The sequence below is a fragment of the Balaenoptera borealis genome, assembly GCF_965194805.1.
Source record: "Balaenoptera borealis genome assembly, chromosome: 17".
NCBI lineage: Eukaryota > Metazoa > Chordata > Mammalia > Artiodactyla > Balaenopteridae > Balaenoptera > Balaenoptera borealis.
The window spans coordinates 68,807,266-68,834,153 of record NC_138876.1 but is presented as its reverse complement, the minus strand read 5'-3'; the positions used below and the strand labels follow the sequence as shown (position 1 = coordinate 68,834,153).

At 40.2% G+C, this 26,888-nt stretch overlaps 1 protein-coding gene across 5 annotated transcripts in view; it reads left to right on the top strand.

Annotated features, from left to right (window-relative positions):
* SULF1 (sulfatase 1) overlaps nt 1-26,888 on the top strand; it is a 162,365-nt gene that overhangs the window by 31,449 nt on the left and 104,028 nt on the right. For all 5 annotated transcript variants that reach the window (XM_082363398.1, XM_082363397.1, XM_082363399.1 and 2 more), the window contains exon 2: nt 2,819-2,913. The gene's annotated coding sequence lies outside the window, so the exon portion shown is untranslated. The remainder of the gene's footprint in view (nt 1-2,818; nt 2,914-26,888) is intronic.

Sequence of the window (26,888 nt, the reverse complement as noted above, 5' to 3'; positions counted from 1 at the left end):
ACCAATAGTATTCTGTTGGTTGGAATCAAATTAATTGGTTAAAATTAGTAATATTGGTTTTATTTGCCAAATGATGCTGTTTTGCTGAAACTAAAGAATACATTTGTTTTAACCAGTGTTCATTAATGAAATTGTAAAAAAAAAAGAGAGAGATAAATATTTTAATTAAAATTTTCCATTGCACATTTCGCACTCTATTTATAGTGAATTATTACAAGTTGGCACATTTAAAGGCAGAAAGGGTCCAGGCACTCCATCTGCTGGTGTCGAGATTATGGAACTAAAACCCGTGGTGGTTCAGTCATCCTATCGCCTCACTCTCCCTTGGCAAATAAAACTTCATTCAGCACAGCAGGAGTATTTGACTCTCACAAGCGTACGCTTATCAAGCAGGTATAAATACCTGCCTCTGTTCTTTCTTTAATAGCCTATAGCTCTAAATTATTACGCTGTTCTCCTGCACATTATCATTTTAATGATGACAAAGCAAAGTCTCCGTTTATAAAATGGATGAAAACCCTGGTCTCATTCCATGCAAATGTCTTTTGATTGCAAATTACTACTGCAAGGGAAGTTGTATCTTTATTACTGGCTTAAAAAAAAATTCAGGGCTTCCCTGGTGGCGCAGTGGTTGAGAATCTGCCTGCTAATGCAGGGGACACGGGTTCGAGCCCTGGTCTGGGAGGATCCCACGTGCCGCGGAGCAACTAGGCCCGTGAGCCACAATTACTGAGCCTGCGCGTCTGGAGCCTGTGCTCCGCAACAAGAGAGGCCACGACAGTGAGAGGCCCGCGCACCGCGATGAAGAGTGGCCCCCGCTTGCCGCAACTAGAGAAAGCCCTTGCACAGAAACGAAGACCCAACACAGCCAAAAATAAAAATAAATAAATAAATAGATAATATCCTTTAAAAAAAAAAAAAGTCTCCTTGGAGCTTCCCTTAAAAAAAAAAAAAAAATTCAGTGCCAGTAATAATGATCGCCGGTGTTTCTTGGCCACTTATGCTTCTAAATTTCTTACGTGGATGTTTGCATGTAATCCTCACGTCAACCCTATGGAATAGATAACAATTTTTAATCCTCATTTTTCAGAGGAAGATACTGAGGCATAGAGAAATGAAGTAACTCGGTCAAGGTCAAAATAGCCAATGGATTCTGTAGCCTGGAATTCACACTGCTCCCAGTAGTAGATTCTGAATAACAGAGAAAGGATGCTGTAGTTTGACGTTAGGCTATAATCCAGCGTGACCACAGCCAGATACTTGTAGCCTCACATTCAAATGTAAACTTTTACTTTGGAAGATCACAGGGTGCCGTGCATGATTATAAACATAAACATTTATATGTCTTCCCGGAACATATATGAAAAGTGGAGATCTGCGTGATGCTTATAATAATTTATAATGTTATCAGAGAATAGAAAAGTTCTTCTAGAACTCACCAACTTCCAGGATGAGAAGCACAGGGGCGTGGTCAAAAGCTGACTGGGCTGGGTGTGTCAGATGACAGGGGGTGGCAGAAATGGGCGGAAGAGTTGGTCTGCCGGGAACAGAAAGAGACGTGATAAGGGTAAGGGTGGCATGGGAGGAAGAGTCCTGCAGCAGGCGGCCAGCTGCAGGGAGGTCCTACCACAACAATCTCCCTAAGAGTGAAGCTTCCAGAACGGAGCAGAGGACCTGGGACTGTCCACATTTAACCTGAATCACCAGGGCCAGTTCAGAACAAGAAGAGATTCCAGGTCTATTGTATTGAAATAATGTACATCCATTACCTCTGAGAATATTCACTAGTGAAGAGGTAGGGCTCCACGTGAAATGTCTTAGTATTACACAGGCAAGAGAAATATTTTTTAAATCTAAAGGAAATTTGGAGTTGTGAAATAGTGTGTGTTGTTTTCCTATTCTTCTAGTTTATGTCTTATAGCTTGTGTATTCTTATAAGATATAGCTACTATATATCTTTCCTCTTCTAATTTATATATCATATCTGCACTTATATATAGCATGCATATGTTAAATGTGCTCTTCATGTCAGCAAGATTGCTTCATCAGATACTTAATGCATTAAAATGGGTTTTTCCTCTTATTCAAAGTATCGAAGTTGATTTTAGTCACTTACATATTTCAACTGTCATAAATGCAGAATAGAAACAAATTTAACCACTTGAAAATGCTTACTTTGCTACTCATCAAATAGTAGCTTGCAGTCACTTTAGAAGATTTCATGATTCTGCATGTTTTCCTCTAAAATAGGTCTCAGAACCTGAAATTAGACATCATTCAACTTTTAAACTTGGAACATTTCGTAAACCTTTAAAAAGAAACTCTTCTTTATTGGCCTTACGAAATCCAGTTAGAGAATAATATGAAATGAATCTAATGGAAAGTCTCTCCCTTGATGAAGAGAAAGTCAAATGGAAACTTCTGTAAAAGGATTGAATGACCCACAATACTTCAAAATCTCTTGGAGTGATTTTAAGAATCACCCTCAGTCTGGGGACTTCCCTGGCGGTGCAGGGGTTAAGACTTCGCCTTCCAATGCAGGGGGTGCAGGTTCAATCCCTGGTCAGGGAGCTAAGATCCCACATGCTTCAGGGCCAAAAAACCAAAACGTAAAACTGAAGCAATATTGTAACAAATTCAATAAAGACTTTTAAAATGGTCCACATTAAAAAAAAAAAAAAAGAGAAACAATCTGGATGAAATTTGAAGAATGCTATTCCTAATGATGTCCTCCTTTGAAGGTGTGAAAGGGCAACACCTGAAAGATAAATCACTGATGAAATGCAACTGATGGCACTTTTGCTTTCTTCCATCATAGGTGCTGACGGCCAGCCATCACCATCTGAGGAAGGTGAATTTGGCAAATGACATGCAGATTCTCCAAGACAGAATAATTGCAGAAAATCTTCAAAGGTACTCATATCAAATATTGGTCTCGATTAATTAAACCAAGGCACTAATTAAACCCGGGTACTCCATGTCACTTGAAGAGGGGAATGTGTCACAGGTGGGGAATTATCAGAAACTCAGGAGTCAATAGTCCCGCCCCTTCCTGTAGCATTCTCCTCCTTCTTGGCTGAGAGAGCTGAAAGGCAGAGCCATTTCTTGAAATTCGTCTCCAGGAATGGCAGAAGAAGCATCTGAAGAATCATGTAACTTTATTAACATGTCATGAGATACTCAGGAAGCTCGGGGGAATTAGAGGGGTTGTTAATGGTAGGCCAGCTACGTGCAGTCATCCACAGTTTCAGGCATGAAAACTACAGATGTCACCTGTCTTGTTCACAGCTTGACCTCACAGTTTCTTGCCTTGGCCACATACGCTGGTGCCAAGAGTGCAGTGGGACCCAGGGCAGGCCATGGAGACCCATCTCAGCAGCACAACCTTGGCTGCGAAAACATCCCTGGGGGTGTTGGTTCATACGAGTTTATACCCCACACCATGAGTCTTTGCTCAGATGTCAACTTTGAAAGTTGTTTCCACCCTCATTGAAAACTAACGCCATGGAAACTGTTGAGTTCCTCTTGGTTTTTGCAGCCCTTCAAAATCGTTGCCCTTTGCTTGATTTTCATTCTAAGTCTTGTGTTAGCCCAGGCTGACTTGGAATAAGTCCTTTAATCACCAAAAAGCTCATGAACCTCACACAAACAGAACAAAACAAAACAAAATCTTCAAGTCTGACCTGAATTTCAGGTTTGTCTTTTGAGGGTTGATTTCTGCAGCTTCTCTTTCTAATACTTACAGAATTAAACATTTTGTCCTCATACTACAAATGGCAAGTGAAGAAGGGAAATGGCTGGAAACGTCTGGGAGCTTGGGGTTCATTCCTTGGGGTTCATCATGAGCGCTGGCAGTTTTTCTCTAATTCTCAGAGCTTTGTTGGCAGGTGGTCTGGGATCTCACCAGTAAGGTATTGGATGCTGGTTATTCACAAGCTAAATCAACAGTAAGAGAAGACAAGTTGAAGTTTAGGTCTCCTTACTTCGAAACTCCAAACGGGAGAGGAAAATATTCCAAAACAAACTGAAAAAGATATCTGCTTAGGAATAAGTTCAGTAAACAGTAGAACTGTGACTTCTTAAGACTGCTTCACCGTCTTGAGTCAGTTTGCCAAACCTTTTCCTTGTGAACCTCTGGTCCAATGCATCAATTTTTCTGTAAGAAAGAAACAGGTTGCCCTTGGGTATCATGTCATTCAAAAATTAACTATAGAAGAGGCTGGAAACCCTTAATACTGGAGGACACCCTATATCTTCCCAAGAGGTCACTGAAGACCTGATTTCTCAAAGCATCTGTCTTAGTTTCTCTTGTGCTATGAAGAAGCCACTTTTCTGGGATGCCATGTTGTTTATTATCTGGTCACTAATCTTTCATGTCACACTTTTCTCCCTCTAATGAGTCATTTCACCCCTTTAAGTATCAATATTATATCCTTTCGATTCTCAGCCTATCCTTATTATGAGAAAATAGAAATGCGTTTACTTTAATACTGGATGAAATCAGAATCATTTGCCCAAATTTAACACACATGACACTTATTTCCTAAAAATCTATGGAACCCCTGTTAGGGCTGGCTCCGGTCTGCTTTTTTCTGTCTTTGGACTGGAAAATTCAAATTCAACGTCTGACCAGCTGCCAGTTTCAGAGACCTCTGCCCTTCCTCATCCATCATTTGAGCTGGACTAGATAGCTGGCTGAGCCCCTTCCCACCACTACACCTGTGTTCCCATAGCCACAGTTCTCCCAGCTGGCAAATTTTGTAGAAAGAAATGGGTCCTTTCTGTGTGTGCTCAGACAGGCAGGTTTAGAAAGTAGGACCATTTTAATGAGTCTTAGGGTTTCAAAATGCTGCCCTGTGCATTTTTTTTTTATAAATTTATTTATTTATTTATCTACTTTTGGCTGTGTTGGGTCTTCGTTTCTGTGCGAGGGCTTTCTCCAGTTGCGGCGAGTGGGGGCCACTCTTCATCGCGATGCGCGGGCCTCTCACTATCGTGGCCTCTCTTGTTGCGGAGCACAGGCTCCAGAAGCGCAGGCTCAGTAGTTGTGGCTCACGGGCTTAGTTGCTCCGCGGCATGTGGGATCCTCCCAGACCAGGGCTCGAACCTGTGTCCCCTGCATTGGCAGGCAGACTCCTAACCACTGCGCCACCAGGGAAGCCCCTGCCCTGTGCATTTTTGATTGCCTCTCTGCTCGTGTCATTGGGGTATAAAGTCCTTTCAGTTAATATTTTTCCAGCTTTAAGAACTGCTTACCTGCAGTTCAGTGAACTTGGCATCACCTCCAAAATACATAACGCAAGAAACAGAACCAGGAGATGTTATACGCAAATCTCAGAAGCTGCCCAAGCGTCTCCTGGCTGTTCGATTGCCAGAAGATTCTCTCTTGTTCCAAGGAGAGATAGGTTGTATTCATGTATAATAAGACACCAAAAGGACAATTAAACTTCACAGCTTGGGGGAGATTTTGAGAGCTCTCGTCAAAAATGTTCACACCTGTGGAACAGACCGTTATGTTTTGTGGAGCTTGGTTTTCAGCTTGAAATACACCTGCCAAAATCTGAATGGCCGCTATTGTACCTTCTGGATTCAAAAACCGCACTGTTAGACAGGGTTTGGTGCACACAGATGGGATAACTTAGAACAGCGACTATGTTGTTTGTAAGGCAATTAAGGCCTTTCCTAGCCCTGTTGTTGCTTTTTGGAGATGGAAAATGTTATAAGCATGCCTTAACTGTGCCTCCCTGGGACTTTATTTATTTTTATTACTTTAATTATTTAAGTTATACTCAATACCTTAATTTGAATTTAAATATTTTTAAAAAATTGTCCGTAGACTGTAATAGTGAGCAACGTCTTTTCAAAGAATCAGTTTCAGATGTGGACCCTAAAAACCACTAACATTATCCTCGTCTTGGTATCCAAGGGCATGTAACTTGGTGCAGAGTATAAAAAGCTGAATTGGGGCATGCTAAGAAGCAGACTCTTGTGACCACTCTTAACATTTCTCATCAAAGAAGGCAATTTATTACACAGAATCCCAATGTCTGTTAAAATCATGTATTTGTTGTAAAAAACAATATAATTGCTACCTAATAGGAACTTTTTTTAAAGTTAAAAAAACACACACCCTTAACCCAAGCCCATACATCTTTTCTATATGAAAATTTGCTAGGTGGAATCTTAGAAAATTACTCCTATTTAACTATTTTTGACCTACAAAGGCAATAATTTTATATGGTACTACCTAATAGTTTACATAGTTGGAACCTTGGAGAACAGACAATTTTATCTGGATTTTTTTTTCACCTACCTTTCTATCAAAACGGTTTATACTCAAAACACCACAGTCACTGCCTTCCTTCACACAGCAATTCGATTTGGTTGCATTCTCATGCCGGTTTTTAAACTAGGGTCTTCTGCATCATCTTTCCATCCGTCTGAAATGAAATACTTTCACATGTGAGTCTTGCAGTCTGAATCTAAGTGATAAAGCAAGTGTTAGTTCATACAAGTATACAAATGTGCACACATGGTATGTACATAGTTAAATGGATCTGTTTAGACAATACCTCCTCCAAGCCAATGAGTTTGTGTTTAAAGAAAACCCAACTCCAGTGGGATGAGAAACATTTTGCCCGTCAGGCGGGCCGTCTTCAACTGGCTGCTCTCCATTCCCAGCTGACTGAGACCCGTCCCAGCAGATGACCCTCTCAGTCTGCTCTGGCTGCCATCAGAGTAATGCTTTGTCTCATGCAGCCAAGAAGCAAACTCCAGCAGTGTTGACGGACCAGAGGAAAAGCCTTTGCTCTTGCCCTAATGAAACATTCAGGCAGGAAGTTCAGAAGAAAATAGCAATGCCCGTGGGGATGAGGAATAGGGAATGGGAGGGGGGAAGCAGTTTAATTATGATGAGTGCGGGGGGACGGTCACAAGTGGAGATCAAGAAAAAGAATGGGATGATGTCATTCTTTACTGGGACATTTCACTGAAATGAAATCAGGTCACACACAATGGTCTTGTTCTCTGCCCAGACCCGTGTGTTACAAGGGATTACTTTGCGGTCATGCTTCTTAGGAGGGGTCTAAGGATCCTGCTCACATTAAGATATCCCCCAAGACATCTTGAAGACAGATAAGAAGGGCAGAATCATTTCATCCAGTGCTGAAAAATGGCCCACACTAGGTTCACAACATTTTTTAAGATCACTGAGCCACAGTTGAGGACAGAGTGTTCGGATTCTTACAACACAGTGAATTTTAAGAAGCAGAGTGTAACTACACAACTTGGTGTCAAGCCAAATATCTTAAATTGGTGCCTTTTTGGTAGGGTAATTTTGAAGGGTGTTCTGAAGTTAAGACGGAATCTATTTCTCAGTAGAAAGTTGGCACTTCCTGAAAAGAAATACTGCCTTGTACCACGTTAAGACATTTTTAGGACTGATTAATTCTGCTTACAGAGGAAGCATTTGATCTGTGGCAATCTCAAGTGCCTAGTGCCACTGGTGGCAGATACATTCAATTTTAGATTCCTTCTCTCAATAGTGTCCTGATTTAACCTCATTCATCTGCTTAGATTTCACAAGAGGGCATCACAATTACAAATGAAGGTTAGATTTTCTAAGAAGTTATCCCTGGAATAATTACATGGTAGGGTCAGATCCTGTTATTAAGATTCTGTTGTATTGCATTAATAGGGCTTAAAACAAATAAGTCATTGACTGAGGCCTTTTTTTTAGGATATTTTTGCCGCATATTTGTAATAGAACTGAAACATTGCAACCTTTTTACACTGGCATCTGTGGTTTAGAGAATTTGTAAAACTAAATGATCAATTTTGGTAAACCACTGGTCTTCGGGTGCATATATGTATTTAGGGACAAGGTCTTTCTCTCTCTTGTAGGGTATACAAAGATGTAAAAGTAAAATTGGATTACAGTGGGAATTCATATTTGTCTTATGTTTTTGCTCTGATGACTAGAGAATCTTGTGTGGTGAGGGTGTAGGGAAGTGGTGATGTATATGCCACAAAAGTGTTTTGAAACTGTTGTGGATTGTGGCTATCAAAATGGAAAGAGGCACATTTTGAAGGAGTCCTAATTTGGGCAGATTCTAACATGAACTGCAGTGATTTCTGCTTCCCTTCTTTTTAAGTGGAAGGTAGTTAGGCTGCAGGACCTTTGAGAAAGAATAATTATTTTAAAATTTTAAAATAACCAAAATATTTCCAAACAAATGGTCGGCGCCATCAGAAGTTCCCAAGTTTTCAGGACAGTGTTGAATTTTCTTCTCTGTTTATTTTCTAGTAGTCTTTAAAAGAAATCTTGAGTCCATTATTGATAGCCAGTTGACAATGGCAGCTAAAATACAAGTGTTTAAGCAAATCCACTATTTACTAAGCAAGTAGATCAGGCATGGCTTCTTACAATGGATTTACCATAAAATTAATTTTTAAATTATTTGTTTGTACAGTTTTACCAAGAAAAGGTTGGATGCATTTTCTGCATTAAAATGTATTTGGTTATTATGTGAAGTAAGAATGCTCCAGCAGGTTAAATCCATCCTACAATATTCATAGGAGTCTGGTCTGGCCAGACTTGATGACACTCAGCAATGGACAGTGGTCGTGAGAGAACGAGCAGCCTTTCAGCGCATCAGTGCTGTGCCGCACGGGATATAGATACTCAGAATACCTCTCCCGATGATAAGTATATCAAAATATAACTAGTCGCAAAATTCTGCTGTCCAAAGAACCTTGCATTGAGAGTTGATTCTAATTATAGGTATTTTGTTTACTATGTACTTTTCTACCAGTTAGCATATACTCATCCCCCTTCCCTCACTGGGCTGTCGTAAATAGAAGATAAAGGATGTAAAAGTACCTTTGGAGGGAGCAGGTGTTTACAGCCGCTCAAACACAACCTATTGTTATTATAATATTAAAAGGCTAAGGTGTTGTGTGGTAATCATTAGTTCCCATCAGACTGTGCTATTCCCAGCACCTTATTTCTCCCTCATTATTCTTTTAGTTTTATATCTCTGCCAGTAAACTAATCCCAATGTGTATTTTTGATAGCTGGCAAAAATTCAAAAATGCTTGGCACAGATGGAAGGCTGTAGAATCACTTGGATTATAACTATGTAGTCAGTGCATTTTTTAAGAAAAGCTTCAAAATGAAATACCTTTACTGGTTGAAGCATTAAAAATAAGAGTGAAAAAAAATAGCTCCTACTGTGTTATATGCTTGTAGTTGTTGGAATTCAGGTTAACGATTGATTCCAAGTAATCTTTATGATTAGGAAAAAGATGTGTATGATCAACTCACCGGGGAGAGGAGCTATTGCTTTCAAGATCTTGTTGATTGGCTCCTGTTGGCACTCAAATGGATCAAGAAATTGCCATCACCTGCATATCCCCCAGACAGAGGCCAGAGAGAAAAAATGACATCCTTCTGCCCTCTGTCAGTGCTTGTCACAAGACTGCCTTTCTCTTAGGGAAATATTCAATTGTCTGGTTGTTTTTTCCACCCCTAAGCATCGATTTGTAGAGGAATTTCTTTCAAATGTCAGATACAGTAGCAGCTTCGTAGTTTGTAAAGGCTGAAACGTCGCTTCTGGATGAAAGGAGAGGAATGTAATTTACATTTCTGGTTTGGAAGTCCATCTTAGTGTAAAGAACTTTCTCTCTAGCTATGGAAATATTAAGACAGAGTTTGTGTGGTATGACTGGTGTATGTATGCATGAATAACTGTTCCAGTGACAACCAACTCCTAAACGTGACAGACAATAATTCGGACTATCGAAACATTGATTTTTTTTTCTTCCGGGCTCCTGTTGAGACAGCAAGACCATGCATCATCTACCTGGTAATCACTAGGCTGAGCTATTGGCCTTCATGGGTGTCTGAAAATGTACACAGTGATGTGTGTTAGAGTCACGTGAAAAGAGCCTTTTGGAGAAGTTCGAGTGTTATCACCAGCAAAGGTGATCTTCTCTTCTTAAAATAGAAAACTCTCTTTTTCTAATTTATAGTGGTGCAAGAGAGAAGTGCAGAGTAGTGAGTTAGAAGCACAGATTCGGGAGCCAGACTGTTGGGTTTGAATCTCTGCTATGCCGTTGGTTAACTGTGTAGCTTAATTTCTTTGTGTCTCAGTGTCCTTATCTGAAAACTGGGGGCCAGTAATAATACTGACTTTGTTTCGCTGTTTAGAGAATTAGATGACTCCATATGCATAAAGGGCTTAGAACAATGCCTCACACTCAGTGAAGTGCCTTGTGCAAGTTAGCTATTATTATTATTTGTGAAAAATTTTTAAATCCAGAAATGCACAACGTAGATAAGTTCCCATAACGTTAGTCTGCTCATAGCTCCATACACTTAAATACACACCATACACACCACACACACACACACACACACACACACACACACACACACACGCACACAGGCACTATATAGAAACCAGTCACGGGCCACAGCGCCCACCTTGTGGAAATTGGTGCTGGTCAGAAGTAGCACATGTACATATTATTTGCCTTACAAATAATACCAAAAATGATACCTTACGCTTACACACCTAAAATCTACATTGGTTCACTTGTAACAGTTGTTGAGAAAGTCAAATGACACGGTGAATGGGAAAGTGCTTTGGGAGTATATTATCAGCATCCATATGGAAAACTTGTTTTAAACCAGTGTTTAATTTTTTAATTTCTGATTTCCCTTTAGACTTGCTTAGCCTTAGCCTCAGCTTTTTCCCCCAGCCAACCATGATTTGGCATATATGAACAAATAAAAACTAATTATTACTAAAATCCCATACAAAGATTCTCCATTTGGAGGCTCTAATGATTCAGTGGGCTGGGATTCTGATCCTCAAATAGGCTGGATACTTCTTCTTTGGTGTAGACCCTGCCTCAGTGCGGCTCCACAGAGCTGGACGCAGAGATCCACAAAAGTGGAAGATGGATTTGCCTCAGGAAAACTTTCTCAATCCTCTGTTTGTAAATTATATAGTTGATGATTTTTTCTATAACTATCACTATTTAAATGACGATGGAATTTCAAAGCTTCAGATTGACAGCTGTACTGTATCCTGCTTTTCTGTTTGTGCCATTAATAAGATTCCCTTGTTGAAAGGAGAGAAAAAAAAAATCCTTAGAGAATGATGAAGAGTGGTTTCCTCAATATTTGGGAGAGTTTTCACACAATGGAGAGCACTCATTCTGCCCGTATTTTATACTTCTGAAAAAAAATTTTTATATAAAATTCAAAATTCTAACTGCATATTGAATGTTGCTGCAGGATCTTAAAATAATAAACTTGACATTTGGTTTTTCCACTTCTCCTTCTCCACCATTAAGTATATAGGGGTGCCAAGAGTGGGCAAGTCCCCGCAACACCGAAGAAGGAGTAGAAAAGTGCTTTGTGAGCGAGTATTATTCGTGCCATCTTCATCATCTCCCAAGTGAAAATTAAAGGTGATCATTATCGTGGCATCAACAGCAGTGCAGTGGCTGCCCATGGTGTGCAGAACCAAGTCTGAACCTTTTTAAGGCCCCCCGAGGACCACTGGTGTGAGGGAAGAAATGTCCATGGAGATAGTCCACCATTTCCGACCTTGTGGGCATAGCTTTTTGATTCTCTTGGTGCCTTTCAGTAAAGTGTGGAAAAGAGCATTTAGCTCATAACGTTATTGTGAGGGACTCAGAGAGAAGGTGTGTGGAAAGCACCAACCCCAGGGCCACGCAGATAGCATGAATCTGAGAAGCCTGGGGACTTCATACTTTAATTACGGTTCATATTATTGAAATTTTGTTTGTACTGTACTGTCATTTACCTGTCTCTGCCTCACATTGGAGTGTGTGCTTTTTGAGACTGGAATACTATCATCTTTCCATTTCTTATGCATTTAGCACAGCACTTTGCATACAGTTGAGTGTATAATAAATGCTCATTTTTTAATATAAAAAACAAAGTTGCAAACTTCTGGTTATATTGAGCTTTGTGAATTACCCAAAAGAGGCAGCCGTGCTTTGGCCTGGGCCAGTTCCTAGCAGTAAATTTTAAAATTCATTTATCAAGTTTTCTTCTATTTGCTTAAGTATTTGAATATTTAAAAGGCTCCTATGCAAGTAGACCCAGAATTAAATATCGAGGAGGAGCCTGTGACCTAAATCTGTCTGTAGAGTTTAGTGAGAGATACCAGGCACATACAGAGTTGTTATGAAAGGCAGGGGCCCTGTGGAATAATGAATGAATAATCCCCAAAGCTCCTCGCCACACATCAGTATCTTTTAAAAGTAGCTTGTTACAAGGGATCACTCTGAAGGACCATAACCCTTTGGACACAGGAACACTACAGAGACAGCTGCATGCCTCATGGTCCAGCCATTCATGGCCGAAAAATAACAAGATGGAGACAGCAGAAAAACCACATTGGTGGTCAGATGCCTGAAACAAGGTGATTTTATGTGAACAAAGCCCCGTGACTCCCGTGAGGCAAAAAGGCAGGGCCACGACACCACGTGGTGTTTGATCAGCAGCAGTCGCTGGGCCAGGGGACGGCCCACCCATGCACTAATTATAGTCAAGTCTTCCTGTCCAACTGCCCTCATTTCAGCCATATTCCTAAAAAGAGACAGAAAGGATTCCAGCAAACACTAACATTTGAGAAACAAATAGTAAAACACACTCTTAATAAGTTTTCTAAGAGGGGGTTCTAAAATGTATTTTTGTTGTTGTCTATAAAGATATTGAAAGGGTGACAGTATAAGGGGTAGTTTCAGGAGGCCTGGACTTTGTCCCAGCTGCATATCTAACTGGCTGTGTGACCTTGGGCAAGGCACTTAATCTTTCTGGGCCTCTGTTTCCTCATCTGTGTTATGATATAGGTGTTCACTTCCAGTTCTAAGATTACATGACCAGATTCTACAAGATTATGCCTTTACTGTATCCTACCAAGGATTGATCACTACTCAGATGAGAATTGTACCTCTCATGTGAGGTTTGTCAGGAAAATGGTGCAATAAGAATACAGGATGAAAACATAAGTGACTTTGACTTTTTTCCTTTACTCAGGCTGACCCTAGATTTTCTCAAGCACTGAGGTGGAACGTTCGTTGATATGGTTGTTTGTAAATACAGGCAGATCCCTGGTTACAAAGAGACAATGGTAAATAAAGATGATCATTTATAAACCAGCCTACCGGTGGTTTGGTCTATATTATACTATTATCCAGTAACATTATTACTGATGCCATATTTTTTACAGATCTATTAAAGGACAAATGCCTTAGCAGGCCTGCTTAGAAATCTAAGCAAGAAGTTTAAAATTTTGGTAGGAAAAAGGCGTTTCATGTGACAGGCTGTAATACTAGAAATCCATCTTCTCATCTATGCTTACCATCCCCTAACTGCTTCCCCAGCCCTTGCAAAAAGAGTAAAGATTCCTCCTTCTCTTGTGAACCAACGCTGATGAAATATTCAGGCCTGAAATTCTAATGATACATAAATTTCAGAACCAGGAAGTAAAGGATTTAGGAGAGATGAAAAGGCTTGAGGGAGGGAAAGAAATGGGGATTCACCATGAGGCACTTAAAAGGTAGGTCGATGGATGGGACAAAATGAACATAAGGACCATTGATGGAAGAAGCCTAGTGAGAGAGCTGAGGATATGAGAGCCTGGGAGCTTTAAACAGTAAGTACTGGGGTAAATTAATTGTAAGGCATGAATAGAAAATAAGAGAAGAAAATATTTAGTGAATAAGAAGGCTGTGGACAACAAAGAGGGAATAGAAAAGAATTTCTCTATATTTTCATTCTGCGCTTTCATTGTCTACTTCTGCTTCCACGCCTTCTCATCACCACATATTCCAGTCATCTTGACACTTGATAAGAGGATAGTGGAGGAGTTGATGAATACTCCAAGTGGATGTGGAGAAGGAAGGAGAAAAATATATGCAGAAATTGATCAAGGAAAATTATTTATTTGAAATTTATGTAATAGGCTTACATTTGTGTATTTCTGTTATGGTATTCATCACATTGTATTTATCATGCTTTTGATTAGTTGAGCTTTTTGGATCTGTGGGTTTACATTTTTTAACACATTTGGAAATTTTTCAAATATTTCTTCATGTACAAAGGTCCCCCTCTTTGTACCATAGTCCAGAAAAGTGTCTCTAGTGGGACATACTTCACTTGTGTCCCTTCTCTCACAGATCACAGCCTATTGTCCAGTGTCTGAGATGGTTGCTTCATATACTTTGTTTTCTGGCTGTTTACAGCAGAAGGATTAGTGTGATACCAGTTGCTCCATCTTACCTGGAAATAGGAGTCCCACCATATTTGTATTCAAACTTTGTTTTTTGTTCTTTTTCTTTTCTCTTTACTAGTCAATAAGACCTTTCAAGGCAGTAAGAGGGTCTCCTTCAATGCCTAACATGGAGTTAGCACATAGCAGGCGCAGTAAATACTATTGAATGAAAGAATGAATGGCTATTGTTAAACTGACCCACAATATTTAGGGTCTCTGTATTTAGCTGAGACATTGATGTAAACATATAAGTGCTTCTGTAACATGTGCTTTTTTAAGCAATAGAGAAAAATCTATCAAACTGAGTTCATATAAGCTAGAGATCAATGCTAGGGTAAACTAGTCTTACATTAAGATTACTTAAGGTTCCTTATAGCTGTGACACGCCAGTATCCAGAAATAGGAATCACACGTTTTCAGATACCTATAGGACACTCATGACAAGTTATTCTAGAATTAAAGTTAGTGCTGGCTATTTTTAACATTCATGAAGTTGGCAAATGCAGTTATGTACCTTCAGGGATTTCTGCCTCTAAGTATATACCAGGATTATAAATATCCAGACTATAGTTGCATTTACCTTAGTCTCTGATGGCCATGGACTCTGATGGCTTTTCATTCACATAGCAAGATACATTGAGTTGGTCTTTCAGATGTCTATCTAGCTTTCTTTCTGTGATCAAAAAGTAGACTTATAAATGAAGAATTACGGTCAACTGCACAAATTGGGCAGAAAAGAAGTCCTGCATTTTCTTGTTAAAGATTTCTCTCTGAAACCTTAATACAACACCTGTACAAGCGGTTGTATATAAGAAATACCTGTATCTGGAAGAATATAGGATTTGTAGAAGTCTTTTAAAAATCTATGATGTTTAAAATCTCTGGACATGGGAAGTTTCCTATAATTAGAATACTTTTACCTAGCTATTTAAAGGGTCCCTAAAATTCAGAATTATTCCAGTCCTAAACACACACACACACACACACCACACACACACTCATGTGTACAAACCACATTACTGATAAATTATTCCTACTTTATAGATCAGCTCAGGGTTCATACAGTATTGCTATTATCAAAACCACAGCCTTTTAATACTTAATCACATTTGATGCACGAGATTCTTAAAATTTCCTTTTGTTTCTTTTTGACTATATCTCTGGTTCCCTTCAATGACAGGCAGCAGCTTTGTAGGCCCAGGAACTCAGCTGTGAATGCGACGTTGGTTCATTCTTCCAGTTACCTTCGGCAACTCACCTTTTCATCTTGATGCTTTGATTACACAACCTAGCAGATGGAAATAATAATTTGATCTCCACATGAGTGTGAAGGAGCCCTGAAATTCTAATATAAGATAACAAAAGCTGGTTCATTGTTGAGGGAAATTTTTTCAAAATAATGATCGTACTTGTTTAAAGCCTGAGTGAGATGACGTTTACAGAGCAGTGATTTACGTTTGTGGTTCCAGGACTGTTCAGAACTGAAGGTTTTCTTTCAGTTTGTTTTTCTCCAACATTCCCTCCCCCCTTGATTTACATTCCCCAGTTAAGAATTTAAAGTGAACCTTTGCCAAAGCCTCAGGTTCCACCTGGTTTGGGGTTGAAACCACATAAAGCCACTGAATTTTACATAGTTTCCATTTGAAATGATGTATCAGCTTAGTTTCTATTTCCCTGTGAGCCAGGCTTACAGGAAACTTGGCCAGGCTTTCGATGAACCTGCTCTGAGTTTTGATTTTATATCAGACCCTAAAATGAGGCCACTCACCTAGTTCCGTCTTCCAAAAAGCTCTTATTATAATGTCCCCAGAGTGTGTCCTAGCAGCTGAGGCACAGTTATACCTTGTTTTAGTAGAAGGTGAGGGAGAATTTCTCAGCTACTTGGAACCCATTCTAACTGGGAAACGAGTCAGACTCCATAACAGGCTCTTACTGTCAGGCATAACACTTTAGGGAAAGAATTTCTTTTGAAGTCTCAGCAAAAGGGTTTTCAAATAAATAGCTCAGTGAGACCAGGTTAATTCACTTTTTCTTTTGTTCCTTCCTTCCTTCCTTCACTTATGCATCATTTAATTCTCGGTGAGTGAAGTATTGAGAGCCTGACATTTGTGGATCTTACATTTTAGTGGCAGAAGACAGAAAATAAAACAAAACATAATACATAGGTCAAATATATGTAGTATATTAGAAAGTAGTGAGTACTATGAAATAAAAGAGAAGTCGAGCAAAAATTAGAAATCAGTGTAGGTTGCAATGTTAAGGAGGGTTCACAAGGAAAGTGTCATTGAGATGTAAGATTGGAACAAGACTTGAAAATAGTGAGGAAGTAGCAACCGGATATCTTGAGGAAGAGAATTCCAGACAGAGAGAAGAGCTACAGCAAAGTCCCAAGATCCATACACATTAGAGGAACCACAGTGAGACCATGGTGATGGAAATAGAGTGAGGAAATGGAAGAGTGGTAGAAAATGAGGTCAAATCAGTCACAATAGATCAGCACCTCACCTGTGAACCATGAGAAGGCTTTTGACTATTTCCCTGGATGAAAGGGAAGCCATTGCAGGATTTTGTACAAAAGGATAGTACATTCTCATTTCTATTTTAAAAGCCTCTCTCTATCTGTCATGTTGAAGTAGACTACAGATGGCAAAGGTAAGGAGAGACTGATTACAAGGCTACTGAAAGAGAGAAGAGTGCTTCCGATTTGGTGATAGCAGTGGAAGTAGTAAAAAGTAGTCAGATGCTAGCTATCTTGGAAGCCAGAGTTAACAGTATTGCCTGACTTACTGAATGTGGTATTGGGAGGGGTGGGGAAGAAAAGAATCAAGGATGCTTCAAAAGTTTTAGCCAAAGCCACTGAAAGGATAGAGTTGTCATTAATTGAAATCAGAAAGGCTACAGTTGGAAGAGTTCTGGGGAGGAAGATCAGGAGTTCAGTTTTGGAAATCAAGTTCAAAGTGTCTGTTAGACCTCCAAGTGGAGGTATCATTGAGTCAGCAGGTGGTTGGGTTTATCAGTCTGTATTTGGGATTAGAGGTTTGCATTTGGAAGTCATTAACGTCATATCAACAAAGATGTGAGTACAGACAGAGGAAAGAAGAAAAGACTAGCCTCTGCCTCTGTGGTACTCCAACATTAAGAGGTCAAAGAGAAGAGGACAGATTAACAGAAGATAATGAGGAGGAACCCAGTGAAATGGGAAAAGAAAAAGGGTAGAGGAGTTGCTGGCTTCCTAGAAACTGAATGAAGACCGTGTCTCAGGGAGGAGAGTGAATAACTATGTATGGCAGGTCCAGCATGATGAGGACTGAGAACTGATGGTTGGGTTGATCTCCTTGGCGGTCACTGGGAACAAGTCTGAGAGCAACTCTGGTGAAGTAGAGGGAGAGAAAGCCTGACTGTAGTAGGCGTAAGAGAGAACGGGAGAAGCAAAACTAAGCCAGAAATATGGCAACGCTCCCAAGGACTTTGCTGCAAGTGGAGCAAAGGAATGTGGGGCAGCAGTTGATGAGAGACAAGAAGGTTTTTTAAAAGATGGAAGAAATAACAGCATGTTTCTATGCTTATGGGAAAGATGTAATTTGGGGAGGAAGAATGATGATCTGAACAAAAGAAGGTAACGTTGCTGGCGCTAAGATTTTTTGAAGAGGAGAGAAGAAGTAGAAGCTAGTACGCAGGTGTAGAACTGGCTTCAGACAGTGAGAGCACAGATAATTCATGGACTCGAATAGATGAGAAAGCAGGATATTGGGGTGCAGAGGCTGGTAGGTGAGCCGACTCGGGGACTGGGGTGGGGGGAAGCCTGTGGAAGTTCTCTTCCAGTTGCTCCCATTTCTTGAGTGAAGTTCGAACCGAGGTGATCTGCTCGAGTGAAGGAGGAGGAGCGCTGAGGGGGTGAGGAGAGGGGAGGTGACTGGAAGTGCATCTCAGAGAATGGAAGAGCACCTGGACGAGGGAGAGCAAGGGTTGTTGCCTGGCTGCACTTGGGACTGTTCAGGGCGACACGTTTTTTTTCTAGGCATGTTTATTTGCACAGGTACAAATGAGGAGCAGGCAGGGAGTTGGATTTCACTAGGGTTTTGGTGCGCCAAGCAAGGATGGTGAAGTGATGGAGAAGGAAGTGGGTGGAGAGTATTTGCAAAGACTCATTATAATGACTGTGTAAAATGACCTTGACCTAGTTAGGAGGGGGGTGAGGATGTCAAGGGAGGAAGGGCTGGTCAAAGAGTGGTCGGATCAAAGGACTGAAAAGCCCCTCCGGGTCGAGAATTGCTGGGGTTGGCATCGTGGAAAGACAAGACACGTCCGAGGGCAGGAGGCATGAAACTGAGACGACAGGAAGGTGACAGTACTAGCCCGGTACTGCTAAGGGCTGGGGGTTGACTAGATCGGCCCCGGGAGTAGCTAGGGTAAGAGGAGAGGTGGTCCAGAAAGGTAGAGGCTATGGAGCTGGTAAGCTCACATCACGAACTTTGAAATTTCCAAGAATTCAGACAGTGTCATAGTGGGGAGGGTGAGAGTGAAGCAGAAGCTAAAATCACTTGGAAATGAGGAGGAATGTCCTGGGGTCAATCTGTGGAAGTAGTAGGCTATGTAATCTAATAACACGAGCTGAAATTTTTCATATGATGAGAAATAAGAAAGCACACACATTTAAGGAGGAAGAGGGAGAGAGAGCTGCAGGCAAGCTGGCCGGTGAGCTGGCAGACTCTAAGAAAGGTTTTAACATAACAGTCAGAAGATACACCCAAATTTGCATTCAGTTTTCCAGAATTATATTATTCAAAGACAACGTAGTTACCCATGAACCTGGATAAATCATTACATTTCATAAAAAGTGACATTTTGCCACAATGAATTTTTTCCCTTTCCCCTGCCAGAAACCATCAAGATGCCCCATAACTTGCTGCTTCTTGATTTACAGTGAAATAAACAAGAAAGTCCTTAGAAAGGTGCCAAACAATAGAAGCACAGAAGAAGGAATCCAATTTAAGCATAGATGGTCTAGGCTTGCTTTCTGGCAATAATAAACCAAGTATCTTTGCTGGGAGAAAGAGCTGAAATCTCTGAAGGGCGGTGAATAGTGCTTTATATGTATAGCGGTGGCTTTATTACCCCTTTTTATGGTTTTGCATCTTCTCCCTACTTTAACAAAAGATCATTCAGATGTGAATTTATTTTGATGACATCTATACGATTTTATGCCTGTAAAGGTAATAGTGTTTATCCTGGTGGTGGCTCAGGGGAGATGATCAAATTTTTATATTTTCATCATTAAGCCATATTCCATTCTTGATGCCATAGGCATATTTGAAAAAAAATTTCCTGCAAGTCAGGAATGGCACCTTGGTCAGATTCTGTACAAATCTGAGCCCACAGATACTCAGAAAGTGCTCAGTGGGACTAAGTCACTTGACTGTTAATCCCGTTGTAAGTTCCATTTTGTAGTGGAAACAAATCCTGTTTTTTTTTTGGAGTGGAATCAAGAAAGATGGCCAGGTAGAAGTTCCCCGGAGTAATTTTCCTTTTTGTGTTTATGAGTCATGTCTTTGCCTGCGGTGAGTCAGGGCAAGGATGACACCAGGTGACTTGTTTTAAAAATCAGTAAAGCAGAAGAAACCTTCCTTGCACTCTTCTAGGAAATCAGGTAGGGAGAAAGAAATATTCATATGGGGAAAGAACGTTAAGTAGAGGGTTTTTAATAAATTAGGATCTTGCTTATACTTTACTGTAAATAGCAATTATAAATTGCAATGAGTTTCCCAGGTGGCTGATGCTATGTGAAGAGGATTTTGTGGACTTCCCTTGAAATGGCAAATCTCAATTATTCATTCATTTGATAAATGTCAATGCATACCTTACATGTGCAGGATGTTGTCAGGATCTGATGTTGGGTGTGACCCAACATCAACACCCAACATGTTGGCTCTGTTCTCAGAAGCTTACATTCTAAGAAGACCCTAAGACTGTCTGGTGTGAGCTGAAGCTCCCTGCCAGTGTGATTGAGAGAAACTGCATCTTTACAGGGGTAATGAGTGGTCTTTAGCTCTTGGTACATATATCTTAAAACTCTTCAGTGGCTGATAACTCCAGCTCTATTGTTTGTTAGAATATATTTCAGAAAAATGATTAGAAGTTAATAACGTAAACAACAAGGTTGTACTGTAGAGAACAGGGAACTACATTCAATATCCTGTGATAAACCATAATGGAAAAGAATATGAAAAAGAATATATATATATATAAAACTGAATCACTTTGCCGTACAGCAGAAATTAATACGATGTAAGTTATCTATACTTCAATAAAATAAATTTTAAAAAAGGAAGTTCATAATGCAAATTGGCCAGATCCTCCCAAGAACTGGAAAGTTTGTAAGTACAAATTGCTAACACAACCAAATGCCAGACTTCTGCCCACACTCGCCAGCTTAAGGATGCTCAGGACTGTGGCACGAAATATTTCCCAGTAACTTTTTCATCAACTAGGTGTTCTGAGTGCAACAAAATCCCTTTCCTCGTATTAGAAGTGCGGTTAACATCCCGGCAGAGAGCTCTCCTTCAATAGCCTTTAAACAGAAAGGGCTTCCTCCCTGAGCTATTGGCTGTGTTTTCACGCAAAGAAGAATTTAAACTTACGGACTTTTGTTCCCAAAGATCAACCTGTCTTTTCTTAAATTTTATTTTATTAGCCAGTCTGTTAAAATGATTTTTTTATTAGTCAATATTTTAAAATGCTTCTGTTTCAAAATACTTGTTTGCTGAAGCTTATAGAGCGAGGTTACGTGAGTTCCACTCAAGTTATGGGATTTGCTTCATGAGAAAGATAGAAAAAAAAAAAATCAAAATAACCATCTCTTGTAAGTGTCTGAAAGATAGGAATAATCCAAAAGTACTTTAAACACTCTAGAGATACAAACAATAAAATGTCAGTGTGAATGGTTCTTGTTTGGCTTCAGCTGGCAGCTTGAGTGGGGATGGTCTTGAGAGTTCCCATCCAGTTTGCAAACAGGGGAAACAACCCGCTAGCCAGCATATTGTTCTATAGAAGGCCTTGCAGTAGGAACCAAAATACTACAAAAACCTTACAATAGCCATGTCACTGGGGGCAAGTGAAAAGACAAGGCGAATGACCAGCAGAGCAAGAGGAAAGAACCGGAGGTCAGAAGGACAAAGGGCTCTGCGGAAAGGGCCAAAGATGTCATTCCAGATGCCCCAAGCCAGAGGATGGCCGGTGTCAGCAGGAGCTTCCGGGGCAGCTTAGGGACTAGGCAGGCACAGCGTTTTGGTTTACTTAAAATACCAGTTATGCAGAAACCAGAATTGCAGGTGTCTCCAAAGGATGTATTTTTCCACATGTCCCTATGTAAATAGAGGATAGACAGAAAGCTGGATAGATAGACTAAATGAAAAATAAACAACCATTATCCATACAGATTTAAAGGCTTAAAAATGAATGAGATTCTCATCGTGTGGTTCCTAGCCATATAGTGTGGACACGTGTGTGTGCGCGCGCATATGTGTGCGTGTGTGTATTTTTCTTTCTCTAGAACTGCAGGAAAAATGCATGATGAAAATGATGCTTGGATAACAAAATCCGTATGTGTTTCACTGGGGTGGAGCAGAGAGAGACAAAGATGAGGGAAATGAGAAAGAGGGAATGTGTAAATAGTTTGATTCCCTACGCCCTCCCCACCCACAGGATAATGCACTAAACTAAAAGGTTAGTTTTGCTAAATAATTTAAGCCAAACAATAAAATGTGATCTGTCCACTAGTTTCTTGCTTTCCCAGTAACTCTTTTTATGTCCAAGCCCACAGTCTCTATCTTCTAATCCCTTTCAGTCTTCTTGCCCTTTGCCCCACGTGACCTTTGGCACGTTGCCTCCTAACCTTAAAAATGAGGAGTTCAGAGTTTCCTGGAGATTTTGATGAAACCACCTGCTGTTCTCCTCTCCTCTTTCCCCCACCACTGAATTCAAATAGAATTGGCAGACTGTATAAATATGCTAATTTTCTGAGCCACCCTAAATCCCCAATTCAACAATTCCTGTGAGATGGAACAGTTGTCATGATTGGTTGGATTTCATAATTCTCCCACCACTACTCAAATAGGAAAAAGAATGAAAAATCTTATAGACAGGAGCGAATTCTAATTTCTTCTCTCATACAGAAAAAGTCAGTGAAAAAGTTAGATGTGATTCTCAAAAGATGGGTCAATTTAGGATTGTGCTTTGAGATTGAGGCAACTCTTGATGTTTTTTTCTTGGTTTTCTTTAATTATATACTGGTAAACTCTGCCTAGAAAACTGGAATATTTGGTTACCTAAAATTTTCTTTGAAAAATCCAACTTTCAGATATACAACTCTTAGAAGACAGAGTCATATCAATGTCACCTGAGGTAGGGTGTCATTTAGGTCTGGGGGTAGGGATGGAATGAGATCACCACGCATGGCTTTGGGATATCAGTACTGGTGAGACGTCGTCTCGCTGCGAAGGCGGGGATCATGGTAAAAAGAAGTAGAAACTATGAGAGGGGTAATATGTTTAAGTTGTGAAAATAAACTGGTAACAAAAATGGTAACTTACAGGGAGCTTACTGTGTACTAGCTATTGTCCTAAGAACTTCACATATATTAGGTTATTTAACCCTCACAATATCCATGAGGTGGGTACTATTACATCATCTTTATTGATGAGGAAGCTTCAGTCCAGAAAGTTTTAACTTGTGCAAGTTCTCTTAGCTAGCACACGGCAGAGCCCAAATCAAAACCCAGCTTGTCAGTCCCCAAACTCATGCTTATTATAAACCACTGTGATAGATCGGAAAAGAGTGCCTGTACATAAGAAAGGGAAAAAGACGTAAGGATCTTATGAAAAAGCCATTAGAAAATTCCTTTGAACCATCACTGATAGAGCTGTTAAACTTTCAGGACACCTGTACTCCTTATTCTCATGAATTATTAACAGTTAACACTAACTCTCACTACGAAACTGAAAGGTGACTTCAGTCACTCGTGAAATCAACCTTCTTTGGAATCCTATTATATTAGTTATCTATTGTTGCATTAAAAATGACCCTGAATGTTTGTTGCTTAAAATAACAATCGCCATTTATGATCTCATATAATTTCTGGGGGTCAGGAACTTGTGGGAAGTTCTGGTTCAGAGTCATTCATGACATTGCAATCCAGGACCTTACCCAGGCCTGCAGTCATCTGAGGGATTGACTGGGGTCAGAGGGTCCTCTTCTAAGCTGGCTCACTTACGTGGCGGGCACATGGGTGCTGGCCATTAACAGGAGGTTTCAGTTCCTTGACAAGTGGACCTCTCTCCATGGAGCTGCTTGAGTGTCTTCACACCATTGCGGCCTGCTTTCCCCAGAGCAGGTGATCTAAGACAACGAGGCAGAGCAGCAATGATTTCTATGACCTGGCCTCGGAAGTCATACTCCATAATATCTGCAATATGCTGTTAGTTACCTGGGTCAGCCCTACTAAGTTACACAAAGGTGACTCCCAGGAGGTGAGAATCATGGGGGACTGTGTTGGAGGCTGGCTGCCACACATTATCAGGTTATTAATGATACCATTTGGTGTTCATTTTTTCGGCTTCAGTGCAAGACCAACAGAGAGATGAAATAAAAGCAGTAAATACATACAGAGAGTTATGAATGCAGCAGGCAATCTGCCCTCCATCTGTCCCAGGAAAACTAGAGTTTGAGGAATCTTGCTTGACTAGCAACTGGTCATCCTCTTGCCCTACTGCTGACATCAAGTGTAGGACTGTGTCGGACTCTAAGGCTCATCAAGACACAGCCATCAAGCACTTTGAGCAGACAGAAAAAGCAGGCATGTTTAGGACTACTCTCCATATTCATTCGTTTATTTGACAAATATTTATTGGATACCTATCAATGGCCAGAACTACAGTCTATGCAGAATCTGAGACATAGTGAACCACTGGGAAGGCTCAGTCTGTTATTCTTAGAGATTCTTTGCTAAAATAAGCCTTAGAGATAATTCAATATCTCCACCACCCCTTATTACAAATGAGAAAATTGAAGTCTCTGGAAAACCAAAACTTGCGTATTATCACATGGTTATGCCTATTCCGCCCTGACTTCTCATTCATGAAATCACAGTCAAAACAACCATGATTCATCTGGTTACTTGAGTAGAGGAAAAACTATGAAATCCATGGAGAACCTCTCAAAACAACTGCCTAAACTGTTTTTCAGTTTTTATTTCGTCATTTAGGAAATCTCTCTGTTGGTCTTGCCCTGAAGCAGAAAAACAAACCCAGATCACCCAACAGTACCATTAATAAACTGATAGTGTGCAGCAGACAGCCTTCAACACAGGCCTGAAACTGTCTGTACCTCTTTCCAGGGTTCAGTCGAGGGTCATAGGTTGTTTATGGACATGTAGTCTGCTTCCTTTATTTTAGAAAGAGGAAAATCTAACCCTCAATACTGGCATTGACCCACACCTAAATTAACACTTTCTATGCCTTTTGACCAACATATCAAATCACACAACTGTCCTTTCCAAAGTGGTTGGAGCTATTGGTATCCTGCATAAGGAAGTTCTGAGAAGGGGTGGAGTGAGAAAAAGGGAAAGGACACGATGAGGGCCTCCTGTGTGCCAGGAAGATGCTAGCATTTCCGCACTCTTGCCAGCTCTTCAATCCCCACAAGAATGGGAGGGGGTAATAGGCGTGATTCTTATTCCACTTTACAAAAGAGAAACCTAAGAAAAGGTAAGTAATTCGCCCACGGAAGCTCAGGGAGCAAGAAGCAGATTTGGGACTTCAATTCAGGTCTCCCTGAGCCTGGGTTCTTACTCACCACGCTGTCCAAATACCACTTGAAACTAACTTCTCGATGACCAGGCCTAGCTCACTTCCATGCTCTCCTTAGACTGTCCGTGTTGCTTTATAAGTGTTGATCTTTAAAAGGCTCTTTTATCTTCAGGTTTGCATATATGTATGAATGAAGAGCTTCCAAAAATATAGTTATCTCCTTAATAATAGTGTTCCTTTTTAATTTCCCCTTTCCCCACCAGTAGGGCACTCTGCCCACAGTAAACTCCAAAGGTAGTTTTTGTTCTCACGGCAAATTTTCAGCCAAGCCGCCACCAGCCTCCTCTGTCTCCATCCCAACCCACTGAGTGTTCCCTTCTACTGGTGGAGAAAAAAGTGATTCCTCGTTTTTTAAGATCATGTTATTTTCCCCCAAAACTTGTGTAGATTATAACCCCTAAAGAAGTCTTTCTGAGTCAATACATTTGGCTGCTTTGGAGTTGTGATTACAGTAATTAATATGGAAGCTGAAAAGTCAATTGTATTGTGACTGAAAGAGGTCCCTACTGGGACTCTAGATCTTAACATCATTTTAGAAGTATTTTCTATCCTGGAATCATTTTTTAAATGTAGACACTTTATAATACTTTTTATTTCTTCTTCTCTTTCTTTGTAATTCCCAAGAAGGCTTTTTTCTTCCTTTCTGCTTATGCGTTGGCTCTACAGCTTAGGGTCACCATAGGCAAGAGAGGCTAAGCTGATTAAATACACCACCACCCTCTTTGGAGGGAATGCTTTGCTACCAAGTTCAGGAATTCACATCCTTAATGGCAGTCTCAGCTGAAGACCTGAGACTCACTTGCCCGCTGATGACGTACAGTAGGATAATTTTTAGCTGTACTGACACTCCAAGAGGAACACAAGTTAGGGGATAGGAAGCAAGAGTATTAATGCAGTGACCACGCTCCATTCAAGAACATTGAGACACAAACCCTTAGATGAAGCAACATATCCATTTAGACGACGAAATTGTTCTTCAGGTCATCATAGAACCTCAAACTTTATATCTTTTATTTAAAAGTTTTGTTGTTTTTTTTTTGCCCAAGGGTCTTGCAAGGAAACGAGTCATTCTATGTCTTAAAATAAGTGTTTCAAAACAGACCCATGAGAAAGCTTTAAGCTTCATTGAACCTTCAAGGAATTTTCAATTTTTAGGGAGAAAAAAATCTTCACTTCTTAAAGAACAAAACAAAACCAAAACACTGGACAGCAATATGAATAGAACAGATTCATTAGCCTTGTGAAAAACAGGTCACTAGCTCCTTTTTTTCCAAAACAACAGCAGATACTTCGCCGCTACTATTAACTGTTAGAAAAGTCAGCTCATACACAGAAAGGAACTAGTGCTTTCACTACCCTCTGAAAGAAGAGAATGCATTGTATGGTCTTTAAATGCATTCTACGTAAGAAAATGGAAAAAGAATGCAAGAGGAAAGTGGGCGACTACCCGCTTGACCCTTAGATATCATAGATTTATTACTAATTAGAATAATTGTGAATACAAATAAAATTTCGATGTGAATATTGATTAATCTGAAGGTACTAATATAAGAAAATCACAGATTAGAACCTTGACTGACCAAGTGATTAAGAACAATTATTTGACTCTTACTGTTTCTAATAGAGTCTTCTATGTGCTTGCTTTTATGCAAAAGCTGTTAAAAAACCTAATCACAGATACCTACAATCCCAGCGAGGCCAGGGTCGT